The sequence below is a fragment of the Eurosta solidaginis genome, chromosome 3 (genome assembly GCF_040869045.1).
Source record: "Eurosta solidaginis isolate ZX-2024a chromosome 3, ASM4086904v1, whole genome shotgun sequence".
NCBI classification, from domain to species: domain Eukaryota; kingdom Metazoa; phylum Arthropoda; class Insecta; order Diptera; family Tephritidae; genus Eurosta; species Eurosta solidaginis.
The window spans coordinates 73,318,908-73,338,354 of NC_090321.1; positions in this window are offsets into that span (position 1 = coordinate 73,318,908).

The following is a 19,447-nucleotide window of genomic DNA, read 5'->3' on the forward strand; positions in this document are numbered from 1 at the left end:
GTTCGCGAACATTGTAAATTCATACATACCCTGCAAAAATTGTTGGATTACGTGTTCCATTTTCTTTATGTTGGAGTACTCTAACAATACTCCTTTGCAAAGAGTTTGCGGACCACCTTCAGCCGATCATTGCTCGTTTTTTAACGACCGTGATCACGACATGATGACGATTGAACAGAGTTGCCAAAAGTAAAATATTGCATACAAATAACTGATAATAAAATTTTACTATGACAACTCTGATAAAATGCAACCGCGCACTGGTTTTATGTATACATACTATAGTATAGAGAAATATTAGTTTCTTTATTCACGCAAATGCTAAACAACATAAGAATATTCGTAGTATAAAATATAAAAGTTGTATTGCCCCTCCTCATTTACTTTAATTTTAAATTAAATTCACTCCGATAATTCTTTCCGACACAATTCCTCTTTAGTACTTTGGCATATGATCCTCTGTGGGTGCTCCATGTAGTAGGTACTACAGTGAAAGTACTTTGGAAAATACTCTCACGTATGTACTCTATGGAATACTCACAAACAAAGCGAGAGTGGGATCACCTACTCCTCTCCTAGGACATCGCAATGTTAATTGGAGCACATTTTTTGTATGAATACAGAGTAACGCCCTTGAGTTCTACCATTCCGAGAATTCTAGATTGAATTTTGTAGTGGTTAATATATTGTGCACTAAGAGCATATATATTGCGTGATAAACGAGATGCACTATCCATTTTTAATGATATTAGGCGCTGATTCAACTCTTATTTAACTTCATCTCTTGTATTATTTGCAACTTGCTTTAAAACAGTTGTAAAGTTTCGGCTGTTTAAGGTAAACATTTTGTTGCACTTCTGACTCAATCCACGATATATCGGATCTATGATATTTTTCATACTTTGAGAATCTAACACATTAAAGGGAATACTTTCCTCGGTGACCAGTGCAATATAACTTTTAAATAATTGCTTTTTGCTTATTTCAACTTTAATTGACTGTTTTTTAAACTCAGCTTTCACAATTCCACTACAACCACTGCTTGAAGTGTCAGCATGACTTACATTGATTTTGTGCACATTATTTAAATGATTTTTTAAATTAAACATTCTATTTTTTTTTTAAATTGCTGTTGCATATATTGCAAACAGCAATATCATCGTCATCTTTTACTTTGAAATGTTCAAAAGTTCGGGTTTTATTTAATCGCGGAGCCATAACGATCTTAACACTATCTGCTACATATGTACATTAAAGGCTCCATTACTGATACTTAGCATAGACTTGACTTGACTTGGCGTAAACTTGGCAACTTAGCCACGATTATACTCCACTTGGCGCATAAAATCTGGCATCATAATCAGCGTTGAAATTTATTTTTAAATAAATTTCAATTTGTATGACAAAATGTCAAAATGAAATGGAAACAAACAAATGGCATCTCAAAATGTAAACGTCACTTAGAACTTACATAGAAAATCAAAATTCAACAGACTTCTAAGTCAACTTAAGTTTTGAGTAATCAGTAACATGCAATGTTAATTTAACAGAACTGTAAGTGACAGTTAGCAAGCCAAGTCAAGTCTATGCTAAGTATCAGTAATGGAGCCTTAACTGTCTATTCAATTTGTATCGATCATTTCAATTCATAGTCCAAGCAACAATGTATTTCGTTTTAGCAGAGAATTTAAACACAATGAGAAGGCGTTTTTGCTAGATTCCAACTTTTTTGCATGTGAACACGTCTTGCACTTCACCACACACAATCCAATTTCAATGTTAACCAGTTAACAGCAGAAAGTTCTCTGTCAACAGTTTCAGCTGGTGTATAAATTCTCTGGATTTTCTCTTAATATGATTTCTTTGTGGGAATATAGGTATTTAGTAGGATTAATTAAATTTAAATTTTATTACTTGTAGGAATATATTTGCTTGTTTTATGATTTAATATGAATTTGAACTTAATTGATATAATAATAGCAATATATTTGCTTGTTTTATGTTGATGCAAATTGCAGAAATTTTGCTTATTTCTTTACAAACAAAAACCTATTCATATACCCAAAATATGCCCTTTCATGAAATGTATCTAAATTAATCATACATTAATGAATTATCCCATCCCTTTTTGTTAATAAATTAAAATGTTAGGAAAATGTATGCAAATTGAAATATGCATGCAAATAGTGTTTTGCCGACGGCATTTGCACACTTGGAATTTCTGTGCACACGAAATCCATTGCATATTTATAAAACGTTAATTTGCATAAAATGTATGCATATTAACCATGAAGTATGAATTATTAATAAATTGAAAAATTGAAATAAATAAAATATTTGATAACAATTGAATAAATTAAAAAATATTTAGTTATTATTTGGACTATGGGTGGGAGGGGAGGTACCTATAAAGAAATTTCCTAAAGCATTTTATATGTGTTATTCAGTACAATGATGTAAGTACCTATGTACTTGAATATTTTCAAAGGCAGGTTTGACAAGCCAAGTCAAACTTAAATACATTTGACCTGCCTCAAATCAACCCTTAAATATGTAAATAAGACCAACAATACACAAAAGACATGTGCCTGTTGATCTGATGTTGAGCATTGTATCATTGAATATATATGTATGAAAATACAAACCAAAGCAAAAAAGTACAAATGTACATACATATATACATATTCAATAATACTCCAATTAAAGGCAGACATGTATAAAAAGCTTGGTCGCTTTGATGCTGTGGCAGTGGCTTAAGTTATTAATAAAACAACTTGTCGCTTTCCGCGTTATGAAGCGACCAAATCAATTATGGCAATCCGCGTACACGGCCGTAGATATGAAATATCAATGCTCATAGCAATTAGCCGACGAAATACAATAGGCACGAGCCAAATTATGTGTCGTCGGTGGTTAAAAGTGTTGCCGTTTATACCTTTAATAACTCACAGCTAAAAGGGGAATTTTTTATAAAATTAAAATAAACGAATTTATTGCTCTTTTGCGAAATAATGTTATATTTCTTCGCAAAATTACTTTAATTTATTTCGCCGCTTCCATATATTAATTTTTATCTATGAAAATAATGTAAAATTCTTACTTTGTACTGACATGTGATAAACAAGTCAGCATATACAGTATGACGTCACAGTGCGAATTCGGGCCAGAAACGGGTAAAACACCACTCTTATGTATCAACTGCAACACAGTTGCTGCAAATTTGGCTGCGTGACTGCGCGAACAATTTTTCGGCAGAATATGATAGGGGGTTTCAAATAGCAAATAAAAATGTCCATAAGCTGTGACAACTCGGCAATTCAGGATATGAGAAAATTATTTGCAATCATTTATATGAATAATGGATGGAAATTTTTAGATTATATTGCTAATATGTTAGTGGACATTTACTAGGCAATATCTGTGCATGTTTATTTGCATTTTTTACTACCATATTAGTACTTTCATACAGGCTTATAAATAGTTTGGTATTATTTCAAAGGAAAATTGCGGGGTTATGAAAGTAGTTATACTCGTCATAATGAATACCCCCAATATGCATCGAAGTTGGAATTTATAAAATCGCAAAAATTTGTCTTTTGACGATTTTATCAAATGCCATGTTGCCGAATTGCAAAATTCTATCATCAATTTGGACAGCTTAAGAAGAAGAATTTATGAATGAAAAATCAAGAGGAAGCTAGTTTTCAGGATTTTGTGATTTACATTGGATGGTTGAAGCTGTAAGCAGTAACATTTAACTGTTATGCAAAGAACTATGGCTGTCGCCTATCAGTCATTCTTCGTTCGTCGTCGTCTTTTTAGCAGTTGATTTCATTTAAGTGTTTGTATATTTCATTTCTATTTTATATATAGCTATTTCATACCTAATGCGATAGTCGCGGTTATTGCACAAAAATTTACAATGCATTGAAAATGAAATAGCCGAATTACTATTGCTTTTGCTAATTTTCAGTCAGCAATGTTAACCCTGCATAAAACCAGTGCGCGGTTGCATTTTATCAGAGTTGTCATAGTATAATTTTATTATCAGTTATTTGTATCAATATTTTACTTTTGGCAACTCTGTTCCATCGTCATCATGTCGTGATCACGGTCGTTAAAAAACGAGCAATGATCGGCTGATGGTGGTCCGCAAACGCATGTCGATGACATTACGCTACCCAAAAGTCTTGGGCGTGACGTTCGATCAGGATCTACATTTTGGAGAGCATGCAACCGCATTTGTTCCCAAATCCAGAGCCGTAATAAAATCCTCAAATCTCTTGCCGACAGCACTTGCGTTAAAGATAAAGAAACGCTCATTACCACCTACAAAGCAATTGTCCGGCCGATTGCATGCTACGCGTCCCCGATATGGTCGCCAAGCCTAAAGGTTACTCACTGGAAGAAAATACAGGCCTGCCAAAATACTTCCCTCAGAACCACTAAGGGCTGTCTTCTTATGTCCATAGAACACCACCTACACAATGAGGCGAGAGTATTCCCCATAAGGGAGAGAAATTAAATGCTGAACAAACAGTTTCTGTTGAATACCCAGAAGCCTGGGCATCCCAACAGGCATCTGATTGATGAGGCTACACCTGCCAAGGGCTTAAGGGGTCATCTCCGCAAGCATTATGAGGAAATACGGCACCTGAGAACACAGCCGTATGAAGCAAAAAAGTACAAGCAGGTCCTCAGTGATATCCACAAACAGGTGTCGGACCTCTGTGTCAGGCATTGCCCGGCAGAAGAGAAACGCACTCTCCCTAGGGAAACGCGCGTCACTCTAGCTCAACTTCGATCTGGGTACAGTAACAGGTTAAACTCTTACCTATGCAGAATCAACCCCGACATACAAAACATATGTCCTGCTTGTAATGTGTCCCCACATGACACCAACCATCTCTTCAATTGTAATGTGGAACCAATGCCTCTAATACCCCTCTCACTATGGTCCACCACTGTTGAAACAGCAAATTTCCTTGTCACTCGCTACTTTGGCAACAGCAAAGCAACCAATTCATGCCGAATGTTTTCACAAGGAAGTTTTGGTTAATTTTTTTAACTGTGTCCTAGATATTTATGCGGTATAGTGACTTTGCGTAGTTGCGATTTTCGGAAAGAGAACTAATTAATTAATTTAATGCAATCATTAAAATAAACACAAACATGCCACGACAATGCAAAGAAGTCATTTATTTTGATAAATAAATCAAAAAAAAAAAAAAAATACCAACTACCTTGAGAAAACATCGAGTAGTTTGCCAAAGTAGCGAGTGACGGCGTCCCAGCAGGTGAGGGGGCTTAGAATATACCCGCGGCAGGTATGCCAGTCTAAGACGCGATTAAAATACCAAATTGATGCAAGGTGTTGCCAGCGCAAAATATAGCTTCTCCAACCCAATTGTCAACCTCACCTACCCGTGGCGAATCCTGTTACTTTAAAAGCTGAAGCTCTGGCGACCCCAAGTTTCTCATCGATGTAGAGGGTGGGAGGGCGGTATGGCCTTGAAGGTTTCATGTGGTCATACTAAATCGTTCTCGAGATGGTCGGGCTGGTGCCTTAATGGCGCTTGTTACCGGAACCTACCGGATCTGCACCCAAGGCCTTCGGGGAGTGTCCTTATCGCCACAACAACAACAACGGCTTTTAACAAAAACTCTTTGCTCCCTTTAGAGGACATTGTTGACAATTTGTGATCGGTCGCACCTATTGGATGGGGCAAAGCACTGCTACAACAACAACAAAAACACGAATCGGTTTTTTGAAATCATTTCGCAAAAAGTGTTTCATCAGATATTTGCTCTGGGTTACACCAGCTTGCTCTAAAACGTTTTACAGTTGCTTTACCTGATCTACCCTGATCTGCTCTGCATTTTTTTTTTGGGGTAGATAAACAGACCTTTTGTATCGAAGATTGTGTTCATTAAACTTCTGTGTAAAATTAGTATAAGCTATTTTGGCCGTTTCTGAACGAGTCACGCTAGCTATCGTTGTTGACGATGTTTTCGCTATTAATACTGGTTCCCAGATAGACGAAGTCCTTCATAGTATCGAATTATATCCGCTGACAGTGAAACGACTGCCAAGGCGGGAATGAGCTGATTCTTTCTACGCGAGTGCTTCGTCTTGTCCTCATTTACCACATTACCTACTTTTATGCTTCTTTATCTACTCCAGAAAGGGCAGAACTTACGACGCGTTTTGCTGATAGAATTACCTTTTCCAGCATTAAGGAAATCACACGAAAGGAGTCATTTGAAGCCTCGTTTGGTTTCATATGGCATATTGCAATTCTTACGAAGCTGCTGTTCGACGTCATAAGGCGCAGGGGACCGAGACAATGTAGCAAAAATAGGAACGAATTTCGATGGGGGGCGCAAGGGTCGAGATATTATCAAAGTTTATGCGAGATTCGTAATCTTTCAATGGATTTTTATGTAACTGTGTGGAAAGCTAGGGGCTTGAAATTTTAAACGTATGTATTAAAAAAAATTCACATACAGTCCAGATGTAATAAGCATGCCCAGAACACCATCTACACAATGAGGCGAAAGTACTCCTCATTAGGGAGAGAAATGAATTGCTAACCAAACAGTTTCTGTTGAATACCAAGCAACCTGTGCATTCCAACAGACATCTGCTTGATGAGGCTACACCGCACATAGGTAGATTTTAGACATTTAGGCGGCCATAATTGAATTTCTGAAAGTTGCCACAATTACAAAAAAAAAGCACTCCCACAGCTTAAGAGTAGACAGGGGAACAACAATTCTACCCCTTCCCATCCATCGCATATCTGGCGTTAGCTGTCAAGTAATCGGAATTTAGCTATTTCTGAAACGCGTGTTATGGTTATTTTTTAACCTATGTGATATCGCATGTTTTAACGTGAATATTTGAAGTTTTAAGACAATTAAATTGAGTAATTGTGATGGATGGGAACCAGCATCAGCACTAGCAACAATATCAGCACTGAAATCCAGCGAAGAATCAATCTTGCCAATAAATGCTACTTTGGACTAGGTAGGCAATTGAAAAGTAAAGTCCTCTCTCGGCGAACGAAAATCATACTCTACAAGTCACTTATCGTACCCGTCCTGCTATATGGGGCAGAAGCATGGACCATGACAACAGCAGATGAAGCGGCTTTGGGAGTGTTGGAGAGAAAAGTTCTTCGAAAGATTTATGGACCTCTACGCGTTGGCGATGGCGAGTACCGAAGAAGATTTAATGATGTACGAGCTATACGCAGACATCAACATAGTCCAGCGAATTAAAACGCAGCGGCTGCGCTGGCTAGGCCATCTTATGCGAATGAAAGATGATGCTCCGGTCAAGAAAGTGTATCTATCGGAACCCGCCTATGGAAGCAGAGGTAGAGGGCGGCCCCCACTCCGTTGGAAGGACCAGGTGGAAAACGATTTAAACTCCCTTGGTGTGACCAATTGGCGCCGGTTGGCGGAGCGAAGGAGCGACTGGCGCGCCTTGTTGGACGGCCATAACCGTTTAGACGGTTAAGCGCCAATTAAGTAAGTAAGTAAGTAATTGTGATGGATTCTGATATTTCAGGTAAATACTAACATTATTAATGTTGTTTGTGATTTTTAAAAGTTATAAATTGATAAAGAACCTATTTTATTTAGGATGTTAAAATTTTTTTGTTTTTTGATTTTTGGTGTTCAAGACCAGTTTTGTTATGTTTCCAAGTCCGTCCAAGTGAAAATTAGTTTCGAACATGGTACTTGGCACAATTAGCTTGCCAACTGCATTAAATTTAACTGCAGATACTTGCAGATAGGGGGTTAGATAGGGGGTTTGATACACCCTTGTTGCTGTACAACGTGAAAAATAGCCTCACTGCGCAGGATTTTTTTTAGTGTTACACAGTGTAATATATATTCTACTATAACCGATTAGTTATACAAATTATTATAATTTTTCATAAAACCTGTAAAAATTTACCCTAGATAAAGACAGAACTAAGTTATTACACTTCTTGCTGTACAACAAGAAAAATAGCCTCACTGCGCAGAAATTTTTTAGTGTTACACAGTGTAATATCTATTTTTTTAATATAAGCGATTAATTACACAAATTATTATAATTTTTCATTTATTAAACAATTTTAAGAAGATATGGGCAATAAAATATTTTTGGCCGCCTAAAACTTGAAAATCTACCTATGTGCACCGTCCAGGGGCTTAAGGGGTCATCTCCGTAAGAATTATGAGGAAATACGGCACCAAGGAACACAGCCATATGAAGCAAAAAAGCACAAGCGTCCTCAGTGATATCCACAAACAGGTTGTTGTTGTTGTTGTGACAAACAGGTGACGGACCTCTATTCCAGGAATTGCCCGGCAAATACGGTACTCAAACAAAAATACCCAGAACTAGCAGAGGAGGAACGTACTCTCCCTAGGGAAACGCCCGTCACTCTAGCTCAACTTCGATCTGGATACTGTAACAGGTTATACTCTAACCTACCCAGAATCAACCCAGACATACAAATGTGTCCCCACATGAAACCAACCAACTCTTCAAATGTAATGTAGAACCAGCGCCTGTAACGCCCCTCTCATTATGGTCCACCCCTGTTGAAACAGCAAGTTTCCTTGGACTCCCGTTAGAGGACATTGATGAAAATTTGTGATCGGTCACACCTTTTGGATGGGGCGAAGCATAGCTACAACAACAACAACAACTGCTAATACGCGCCCAAAAATATCGGGACAGGTGTCAAACGACATGTCTTGACCTCCGGTGAATTTCCGAAACACCGAAAATTGACCCCAGACATCTCGGAAACCGGGTGGCATCCATATTATTTTTGGGCAGGACACCTTTCTGCATAGGGGTCTTCGGCTGGGCTTATACAAAATTACCCTGGCCAGTCCACCAATGATGTACACAATTATTTTCCGTATAAAACAAAATTACAACAACCACTTGAAAGTTTTCAACTTCAACTGCAAACATCTTCTGACAGAGTTAAAATTTTTCTTCTTCGCCTTAGTATTACTGTTACAGAGGTTGTTGTTGTTGTAGCAGTGCTTCAGCACTGTTGTAGCAGTGTTACAGAGGTCACGACGCGCCGTTTGACACCCATCCCGATATTTTTGGACGTGTATTAGCAGTCGACATCTGTTGCAAATTATTACTTTACTCATATTTGTGAACGTTAGATACATAAATAAATTTGAAAAAAAAATTAAAAGAAACAGTCTCTGAGGGTCCTGGCAGGGCCGGATTAACAAGTAGGCAGAATAGGCAGTTGCCTGGGCCCCCGATTTTAGGGGGCCCCGAAAAATGAAACAAACATAAAATTCTAAAGAGTGAAAGAAAAATATAATCAGAACTGAAAATAATTTTTACTCAAATAAATAAAACTCAATTTACCGCATTCAAAAGGCGACGACCGACGAACTAGACAAGGTTCCTAAAAAGGACATTTCCGACTCATTTGACAAATTGTATTAGCGTGCAAAGAAATGTATCGAAGTAAAAGGAAAGTATATTGAATAATAAAGAATTATCTCAAAATGTACACTGATTGTTGTTATTTTGAAAAATTTCGGTTATTTTTGGAACAGAGGGTGTAGAAGCCTTCAACTCTATTTTGACTGCTATGGGGTCAGTGAGTAAGTCATTGCAAAGTGAAAAAGCAGATTTGAAAACGTGTGCTTTTTTGTAAGGATCGTTAGAAGAGAGTTTAGTTTCATTCCGTGAAAAGTTCAATGATTGCGAGGAAAAAAACAAAACAATTATTACCTGGTGTAGGTTATACAGAAATCGTAAAACGTACTCGTCGTAGAAAAAAACAACCTAATGACGGGAATGCTCCAGAAATAGAATTTGCGCTTCGCGATGATTTTAGGACAAAAGGTTTCCTCGAAATCATTGACAATCTTCATAGTGAAAATATATGGAAGTTTCAGAGAGTTTTGCATTTCTCATCAACTTTTCTCTAAGTGATGGAGACCTCTACCAAGCTATAAATAACTTAGTTCGTTTTTATTCTAGATATTTGGAAGCATTTTTCATTGAAATGAAACGATTCCAAAGTTACGTGAACTCAAGATACACGAATGCACAAAAAACTCATAGTCAACTGTATACGATTCTAATGGAAGATCAATTAGCCGATGTATTTCCTAGCACAGAAATAGCTCTTCGGATTTTTAACAATGATCACAAATTGTTCTGCAGAACGATCCTTCTCGCAATTAAAAAGAATCAAAGCTGTTGAAACGCTACAACGCGACAAGAGCGACTCGAGATGTTAGGTATACTTTGCATTGAGTCAGATTTATTGAACAAAATCGATATTGATGATATAATTAATGAATTTGCTGAAAACAAATGTAGAAAACGGCATTTTTAAAATGTAGATAGTAATTTTATTGCTATTATTACATTGTAACAATAAAAATTTTATGAAAGATACAAGTTTGTATTTTTTAATCGAAAAAAGAAGGGAACGGACGTGAAAAAAAGGTCCCCAAACTGATGTTTGCCGAGGGCCCCGTTGAGGGTTAATTCGGCCCTGGATCCTGAGAAATCATTTTCAGTGCCCGAAACCCCGGAATTGTAAAAAATCTTCAGGACTCGATTTCCTAGTACGTACCCACTTTTATAGATATAAATGAGTAAATAGGTGTGCAAATGTGCATTTCAAGCAGAATAAAAAAATACTTTTTAGATTAATATTAGCCGTGTTTTTTTTTCACACGCGTATACGTTTACGTTTGCGCGTAAAAAAAACGCTTATCCTCGCTTAGATAATGCTTAGGAGACCCATCTAGCGGCACTGGGTTAATAACTACAGCTACAGCACATGGTGTACCGAAAAGCGGAGACACAACCCTCTGATGGCCATAGGGTATAACATACAGCTGAATCAGTTGCGATGAATTGTGGACACACATAGAATACATAGAATTAGTGTAGAGGGTGAAACAAAGACACATATTTCAGTTACATCTGAGTATAATGCGTATTGAAATTTAGTAGGACAAATTTTATGCGCAACAATTTCAGAGGTGTATTTTAAGTTTGTCGTTTAGCAGTCCATATAAAGTTTAAGCGTAAACGGATATACGCGTATTAAAAAACACGGCTATTGATTTAATTTTTGTATGTATGGCATATTTCTGATAAAAATAAAACTCCCCTTTGGCTCCATGTGCCTTTTCACAATCATTTCAAACTAAGAGAAAAATTGCAGTTGTATTTTGTATAGAAATGGTGCCTCCCTAGGGACACTCAAGCTTACTATAATTAAATGCTCAGTAATGTTTACAGCGTCCACAAAAATAATTGCAGATACAATGCGACAGCTGCCTTAGATCAAGTGGCTCGTTATATAATAGCCGTATTTTTTTATACGCGTATAAGTTTACATTTGCGCGAAAAAAAACGCTTATCCCGGCTTAGATAATGCTTAGGAGACCAATCTAGCGGCAGTGGTTAAATAACTAGCTACAGAACAGGGTGTACCTAAAATCGGAGACACAAACCTCTGGTGGCCATAGTGTATAACATATAGCTGCGATGAATAGTGGATACACACCATTTTTAGAGGTGATACATAGAATTAGTGTTGAGGTGGAACATAGACACATATTTCAGTTACATCTGAGCAGGCATGCTTAACGAACGAAACGATATCATTTCGTTACGATAATCAACGTTAATAAACGAAACGAAGTCATTTCGTTTCGTTTATTAACGTTAAGAACGACAAATTAACGTTAATTTGACGATCTTAACGTTAATAAACGAAACGAAGTGACTTCGTTTCGTTTATTAGCGTTGATTATCGTAACGAAATGATATCGTTTCGTTCGTTAAGCATGCCTGCATCTGAGTATTAGAGGTTTACGCCGATAACTATATCGGCGGCGGCGGCGTAGGTACTATTATATACCGGCGGCGGCGGCGTGGGCGGCGCGCCGGCTTACGCCGGTGTTCTTACTTTATAAAACTTAATTTTTCTACTTGAAAAATAATATTTAGGAAAGGTCTTGTTTGTATGTATTTAAGGAAATCAACGGGTTGGCCATTTCGGAAAGGTCCCGGGGTTTGCCTCAAAGTCTCGCGGATCATTAAGCTCCTTGCGGAGGGACTGTCCTGCATTTACTTACTCCAGGGAGGCTTCGAACCTAACCTGATCTAAGGGACTGGTACTGCTGCGTAGGCCGAAAAAAATTTAAGTACTTAAAATGATCACACTTTTGTCTGTATGTCTCGTACAAAGCGTAGTTTCACGGAAGGAGATGTTCTGGTCTAACTCCTAATACTCGATGTAGACACGATTTCTTTAAATTATTTGCGGCCCCTTGCTGGTCACGCACAAAGGTGGCTTACGGTTGCTATTAACGGCCTTTTAATACTCATGGCTCTCGTGGCACAGTTTTAACGATTAACACCAACGCTGGCCTATTGTTGATTGCGGCAAAGTGCGCCTCTAGTTTTTTCGGCTGTTTTAAGAGCTATAACTCCCGATGTGCGAACAGTAGTAATCCTGTCTACCACCAGTCACTACCACGCCTTTTGGCCCGCACACCAAATGATGCCTCCCTAGGGACACTCAAGCTTACTATAATTAAATGCTCAGTAATGTTTACAGCGTCCACAAAAATAATTGCAGATACAATGCGACAGCTGCCTTAGATCAAGTGGCTCGTTATATAATAGCCGTATTTTTTTATACGCGTATAAGTTTACATTTGCGCGAAAAAAAACGCTTATCCCGGCTTAGATAATGCTTAGGAGACCAATCTAGCGGCAGTGGTTAAATAACTAGCTACAGAACAGGGTGTACCTAAAATCGGAGACACAAACCTCTGGTGGCCATAGTGTATAACATATAGCTGCGATGAATAGTGGATACACACCATTTTTAGAGGTGATACATAGAATTAGTGTTGAGGTGGAACATAGACACATATTTCAGTTACATCTGAGCAGGCATGCTTAACGAACGAAACGATATCATTTCGTTACGATAATCAACGTTAATAAACGAAACGAAGTCATTTCGTTTCGTTTATTAACGTTAAGAACGACAAATTAACGTTAATTTGACGATCTTAACGTTAATAAACGAAACGAAGTGACTTCGTTTCGTTTATTAGCGTTGATTATCGTAACGAAATGATATCGTTTCGTTCGTTAAGCATGCCTGCATCTGAGTATTAGAGGTTTACGCCGATAACTATATCGGCGGCGGCGGCGTAGGTACTATTATATACCGGCGGCGGCGGCGTGGGCGGCGCGCCGGCTTACGCCGGTGTTCTTACTTTATAAAGCTTAATTTTTCTACTTGAAAAATAATATTTAGGAAAGGTCTTGTTTGTATGTATTTAAGGAAATCAACGGGTTGGCCATTTCGGAAAGGTCCCGGGGTTTGCCTCAAAGTCTCGCGGATCATTAAGCTCCTTGCGGAGGGACTGTCCTGCATTTACTTACTCCAGGGAGGCTTCGAACCTAACCTGATCTAAGGGACTGGTACTGCTGCGTAGGCCGAAAAAAATTTAAGTACTTAAAATGATCACACTTTTGTCTGTATGTCTCGTACAAAGCGTAGTTTCACGGAAGGAGATGTTCTGGTCTAACTCCTAATACTCGATGTAGACACGATTTCTTTAAATTATTTGCGGCCCCTTGCTGGTCACGCACAAAGGTGGCTTACGGTTGCTATTAACGGCCTTTTAATACTCATGGCTCTCGTGGCACAGTTTTAACGATTAACACCAACGCTGGCCTATTGTTGATTGCGGCAAAGTGCGCCTCTAGTTTTTTCGGCTGTTTTAAGAGCTATAACTCCCGATGTGCGAACAGTAGTAATCCTGTCTACCACCAGTCACTACCACGCCTTTTGGCCCGCACACCACATGCCAGCACAGAAGTTATAGGACTACGACTTCGAACTCATACCTTCGTCGACGTCACTTTCCTAGAAGCCCTAGGTATAACACCGAAGACTTTCTAACTGATTTTTTTGTCCCGCTATGCTGCCGAGGTGGTGTGATGGAAGCGTGCTCCTCCTACCACACCGAAGATCGTGGGTTCACGAACCGGGCAAATCAGATGCCGTTCGGAGTCGACATAAAACAATTTGTAAGAAAAATTAAAAGGAGCACGACGCAAATTGGCCTAAAATCTCTCGGAGGTTATCGCGCCTACCAGAGAAACACCTTAAACCATTCGGCCAAGTATGCCGCCCTCGAAATCATAAGCAGTCCAAGTGGATATTCTTGCGTAACTTATAGATGAAAATAGTATAATCCTACATAATAAATTTTACAAAGACCGTGAATAATTTTTTTTAAATGTGGACCAAAATTTGTTAAATCAAAACGATATTTAAGAATGAAAGTCGACCGATTTTAAGTTGAAAGATGTTAATGTTAGGCTCAGTCCAAACTGTTGTTTTCATGCCTTTTTATACAAGAATTCATTGTAAATAACCGCGTAGCTTCAGTTTTCAGCCTAGTTCGACTGTCCACTACGTTAGGGTAGTAGAACACCCGGTCATTTGTTCGACTGTCTTGGGAAAGCTTTTGCTTCACCAATTTGAGTATTCCTGCGAAGGACAAAGCCTCACCTGGTTAATATGTATATGTGTAAAGTGATTTTTCAAACCCTTCTCATACGTGCATATATCATCAACTTAAGTCTGCGCTGAGAATCATTTCAAAGGAGTATGTAAACTCCTCGAACCAACTAAAAGATTTTGCATCCTTGATTTCGCTTATTCTTTCATCCAATCTTGGTATAGATTTTTTTTTAGTCTGGACCTTTTTCCGGCAACTTGTTTTTTTTTTTTAAACTTGAGGACAATTTAAAAACATGTTCGACTTGGGTCATTATATTTGAACTCATTGTTCTTTACTAATTTTTTGAAAAATTTATGCAAAGTGGGCCTTTAAATTTTTTATATAACGTTTCTTTTAGTGCTATGTTTTAATAACTTGGTGAATTTGGTGATGCAAAGTCCGTGTTAAGCTGACATCGAAAACGACTGTTTTTTAAATAACTTTTGAATGAGTGGAAAGAGCTAAATTTCGCAATTGGATTCTAATAACTGGCAGTGATGCGCATCCGTTGATACCCCTTTCGGCCATATCGGACCAATTTTTGACATGAACAATAAATGGTGACAGTCTTAAACAAGTAGTAAACATAGCCGCCGCCGCGCCGATATTTTCGACAATCGGCGGCGGCGTGCGAAAAACGACAAAATCGGCGGCGGCGTTTATCGGCGGCGTATATCTCTACTGAGTATAATGTGAATTAATTTATTTTATTTTATGCGCAGCAATTTCAGAAGAGTAATAAAGTTTGACGCTTAGCAGTCCATAGAAAGGTTAAGCGTAAACGTATATAGATGTAAAAAAAAAACAATTGTGCCACTATATGCCGATGCTTGCAGTAGAAAATGGCCACAAAACACGCACAGAAGATTGCGCATTGACGAGTTCAAAATTGCTTAGTTCTGCGCATCTACGTCACACTTGACTACTTGAGCGAATGAAAGAAAAAGAGAAAAAAATAAGAGCTAAAGGAAAATTACGTAAAAAGTGTCAATAAAAAAACAAGTGATTTTTTGTTTACATGCGCATTGCGCAATCTTGTGTGCGTGATTTGTGGAAAATGACAAACCTTTTTAAAAGCAATTATGTCAAAAAGGTCTCGATTATTCTTTTTTAAATTGGTTCTGTCACAAGCATCGGTAACACAGGATTTCAATACAAGCTCATAGAGCAAGAGCCCGTGACTGCCAGACCTTCGTCATTTTATAAAAGTTGAGATTTCGTCAGTGTATACTTCCAACTGAAGCAGGATCGTTGGTAGTGATGGACGATATGGCTATTTTGAGCTATCAGTGAAAATAGATATGGCTATTTTTGAATCACGGCTATTTTTTATAGCTATAGCGATCGCTTTATTTTAACAAGCGATTCTATACAGAAGATATGATGGGCGATACAGCGATTTTGAGCTATCAGTGAATATAGATATGGCTATTTTTTACAGCTATGGCGATCGCTTTCATTTATCTTCGATAAGCGAATCTGCAATTATTTGTATACTTGGATATAAAAATTGAATGTTTAAGTTTGTTTACTGCAGTAGATTGAATGTTATACATTAATTTAATTTAGTATACAGAATATATGAACCAAAATTGGAATAAAAAGGCGAAAATATGTACCTTTTATAGTAAACTGATGTAATGTGAACTTCTAATATGTTCAGTCTCGTATTACACTCAATGAGATGAAACTAGCTGAAATAGATGTCTATGCATCTTTGTTTTATAAATTTTGCTAATTGAAAATGCTTTGATTTTTAAATGTAAGATGAATCAACCCGAAATAAATCTGTATATGTAACACCATAAAAACATGATTTATTTACTATATTATACTACACCGATGTATTCAGAAATACTCCGTATGAATTTATTCTGAAAGTTGTATTTGGCTGCATAATATTTGTATAGTAAAGTGAATCAATTTTTAATGAAAAATACAGAGGAAAAATATAGCAAATTCTTCAAACTATTATAAAAATATTCTTTAGCAGAAAATTAGCCACCCACTTCAGTGCCCTAGAAATTAGCCGGAGAATTCAACCATATACAAACCATATGACAAAGTTTGAATTGCATTCTCCCAAAAAACTTAAATTTTGAGTTAATCTGTTTACAATAAGACGAGTGATGTATGTTTCTATAATTCTTTTATTTTTCCATCAAAAACACAAATTTTATAAAACTGTTAACGGCTACAGCCTAGAAGTATTAACTTATGAATACCACATGCATTAGCTTCATGTCCGAATCAGTTTTAGCAAGCGAAAAAATGCTATTGTTTCTTTGTTTAGGCCAACGTCTCATCTTATTTCTATACCCTCCTGTGTTTGCGATCCTTTTAAATTTTTATCGTATTCTGTTTCTAGGCGCACAAGTGGACCAAAAACTATCTCGTATTGATAACCATCTTCATAGCACTTGTGATGGTTCAGTGTCTATACCTGGCTTCTCTAAATCCTGAAATGTTGCATCGATATTTTCCTTCCATAATTCCTCTAATTTGTTTATTTGTGCTGCTATTTGTCGTGCACGCCACTGCTCTTGCTCGGTAGGCACCTTAACCAACCACGGCAAAAACGAACGATCAGTTATAAGTGGCTTCCATTGTTCTTGATCCCAATTCATATACATTACGTACGCCACACGAGTAAAATTTTAGTACTGTTTCTCGAAGGGGAACTTCAGAATGTAGGGTGACTTCCCTATGTTTAGCCCTCACCGAAAGTTTAACAATTTGGGATCCAGATGTGCTTCCACGCCCATTGCAAAACCATTTTTTGCAATTATTGCACATCACTTCGTCGTCGAAATTGTTGTTGCACAAGTTTTCTTTGTTCCTTTCGCCGTTTCCACAATTTCTCTGCACAAAAAGCATACTTTTCCGCCCTTATTTACCACTATCTGTTGACGAGAATTTTTTTTCGTTGTGCACTTCTTAAGACAACTATCGCCATTTTTCGATAATAGCTGGCAAACTTTTGTAAAAGTATATTTTTTCCAATTTTCGAGAAAATTATTCCTTTTTGTCGCCAATAAACTTTTTTACTCAGTCGGAAAGCAAAGCACACAGATGAGTAGTGATGAACGATATTTCACTATCGATGATTGCATCCCCGCTATATTAGTAATAGAATTTCATGCTAAAGGAAAATCGCCAATCGCTATAATCGCTATTGGCGATATTCTGCCAGAGGTGATTGCCATTCAAAAGAATCGAATGAAGGAAAATTGCCAATCACTGATATTTTTGGATTGCAATAGCTATAGCTAATAGCGATTTGTCAATAGCGGCGATGCAATCACCAATAGCGAAATATCGTTCCATCACTAATCGTTGGTCTATTATAAAACCTGAGTCATAGTGGCTTTAACAGATATCGTGCAAAAATTTTGCAAAAAAGTAGACCTTTCTTTCGTCATAAAGAGTGATTTTCATATATGGTCTTCGTCACGATATAAGAAGCCACTAGCCTCATTGCCAGATACTTTCCATAGTGGCTTTGATTAGCCAGACACTTTTGTAATTAATACCTCCCCCGACGGTTTTGGTCGTGTTTTAGCAATTGTCCCCGGTAATAAAGTGTCACAATTTGTTAATTAAAATTGTCCAAAACACATGGATTTTAAAGAGAGATGTAAGATGCTCGTTTGAAAGTAAATAAGGATATTTCTTTGTAATTTTACGATAAAAATTTTTCGCGGTTTTCATTACCAGCAACTATACTTTTCTTGGACCTAAGACTTACAACAGTACCAAATAGTATCCACAAAAAAAAACGAACAAGAACAAGCATTTTATCAGGTGAGCGTGGCTGTGTATGTGCATAGTACAGGTCTACAAGTAGGATATGTAGCATTAAGGGATTTAGAGGTACTAAGAAATTTTTTTTTAATTCAGAAGAGTCTTTAGTTGTTCCATGTGCAAATTTTAAGCCGAATTTCAAAAGCAACGAATATTGATAATGATTTTTTGCCTGGGCCTTCGAACAGAGAGGAGACAATAAAAACATCAAACAAAATGTATGTTTACATGACTCCGAAATCGTAAAGTTTTCGTGGTGACACTTCCACTCTGTATCAAAGTCCAGATTATTTAAACGTCTTCGATATCGGCACCATGAATAATGAGTTTTTGCGATCTGAAGAAGTCAACGAAATAATTCGTCGAGGTCATTAAAAGTATCCTGTTATTTTTCCACGTGATTGTCATGACGAGGCATTTCCTACCTCATTGTTAAACAGAATCTTGCCAAATGGAGAGAAAGTGGAGTGTGATTGGTGGGTGTGGAGTGCCAGTAGCAATGTTTTTTATTGCCTACCATGTCGTCTGTTAAGCACCAATACTTTAAATCGACCTAAAATGTGTTGTCCTGGCGGATATTCGAAATTCTAGGTATGGAAGAAGCTATACGATAAACTGCCATCACACGAAAATACTAAAGATCACATTAAATGTTATATTCAATGGCGATCTTTACAAAATCTAATTCAAAAGGAGGCTACAATTGATAACCTTATCAATGAACAGCTAATCACTGAAACTCAAAAGTGGAAAGAAATTTTATATAGATGTTTGGACACTATTTTATTTTTGGGTGAAAGATGCCTAGCTTTCAGGGGCGAAAGTATATATCTTGGTGAACGAAACAATGGACATTTTTTTGGCATTTTAGATTTCATAAGCCAATATGATCCGATACTTAGAGATCATTTGGAGAAAGTCAGGATTTCACAACAGCAGCACAAAAGTTTACAAGTTCACTATCTTTCCCAAGACATTCAGAACGAGTTTATAGAAATTTGTGCAAAACACGTGAGGGAAACTATATTAGATC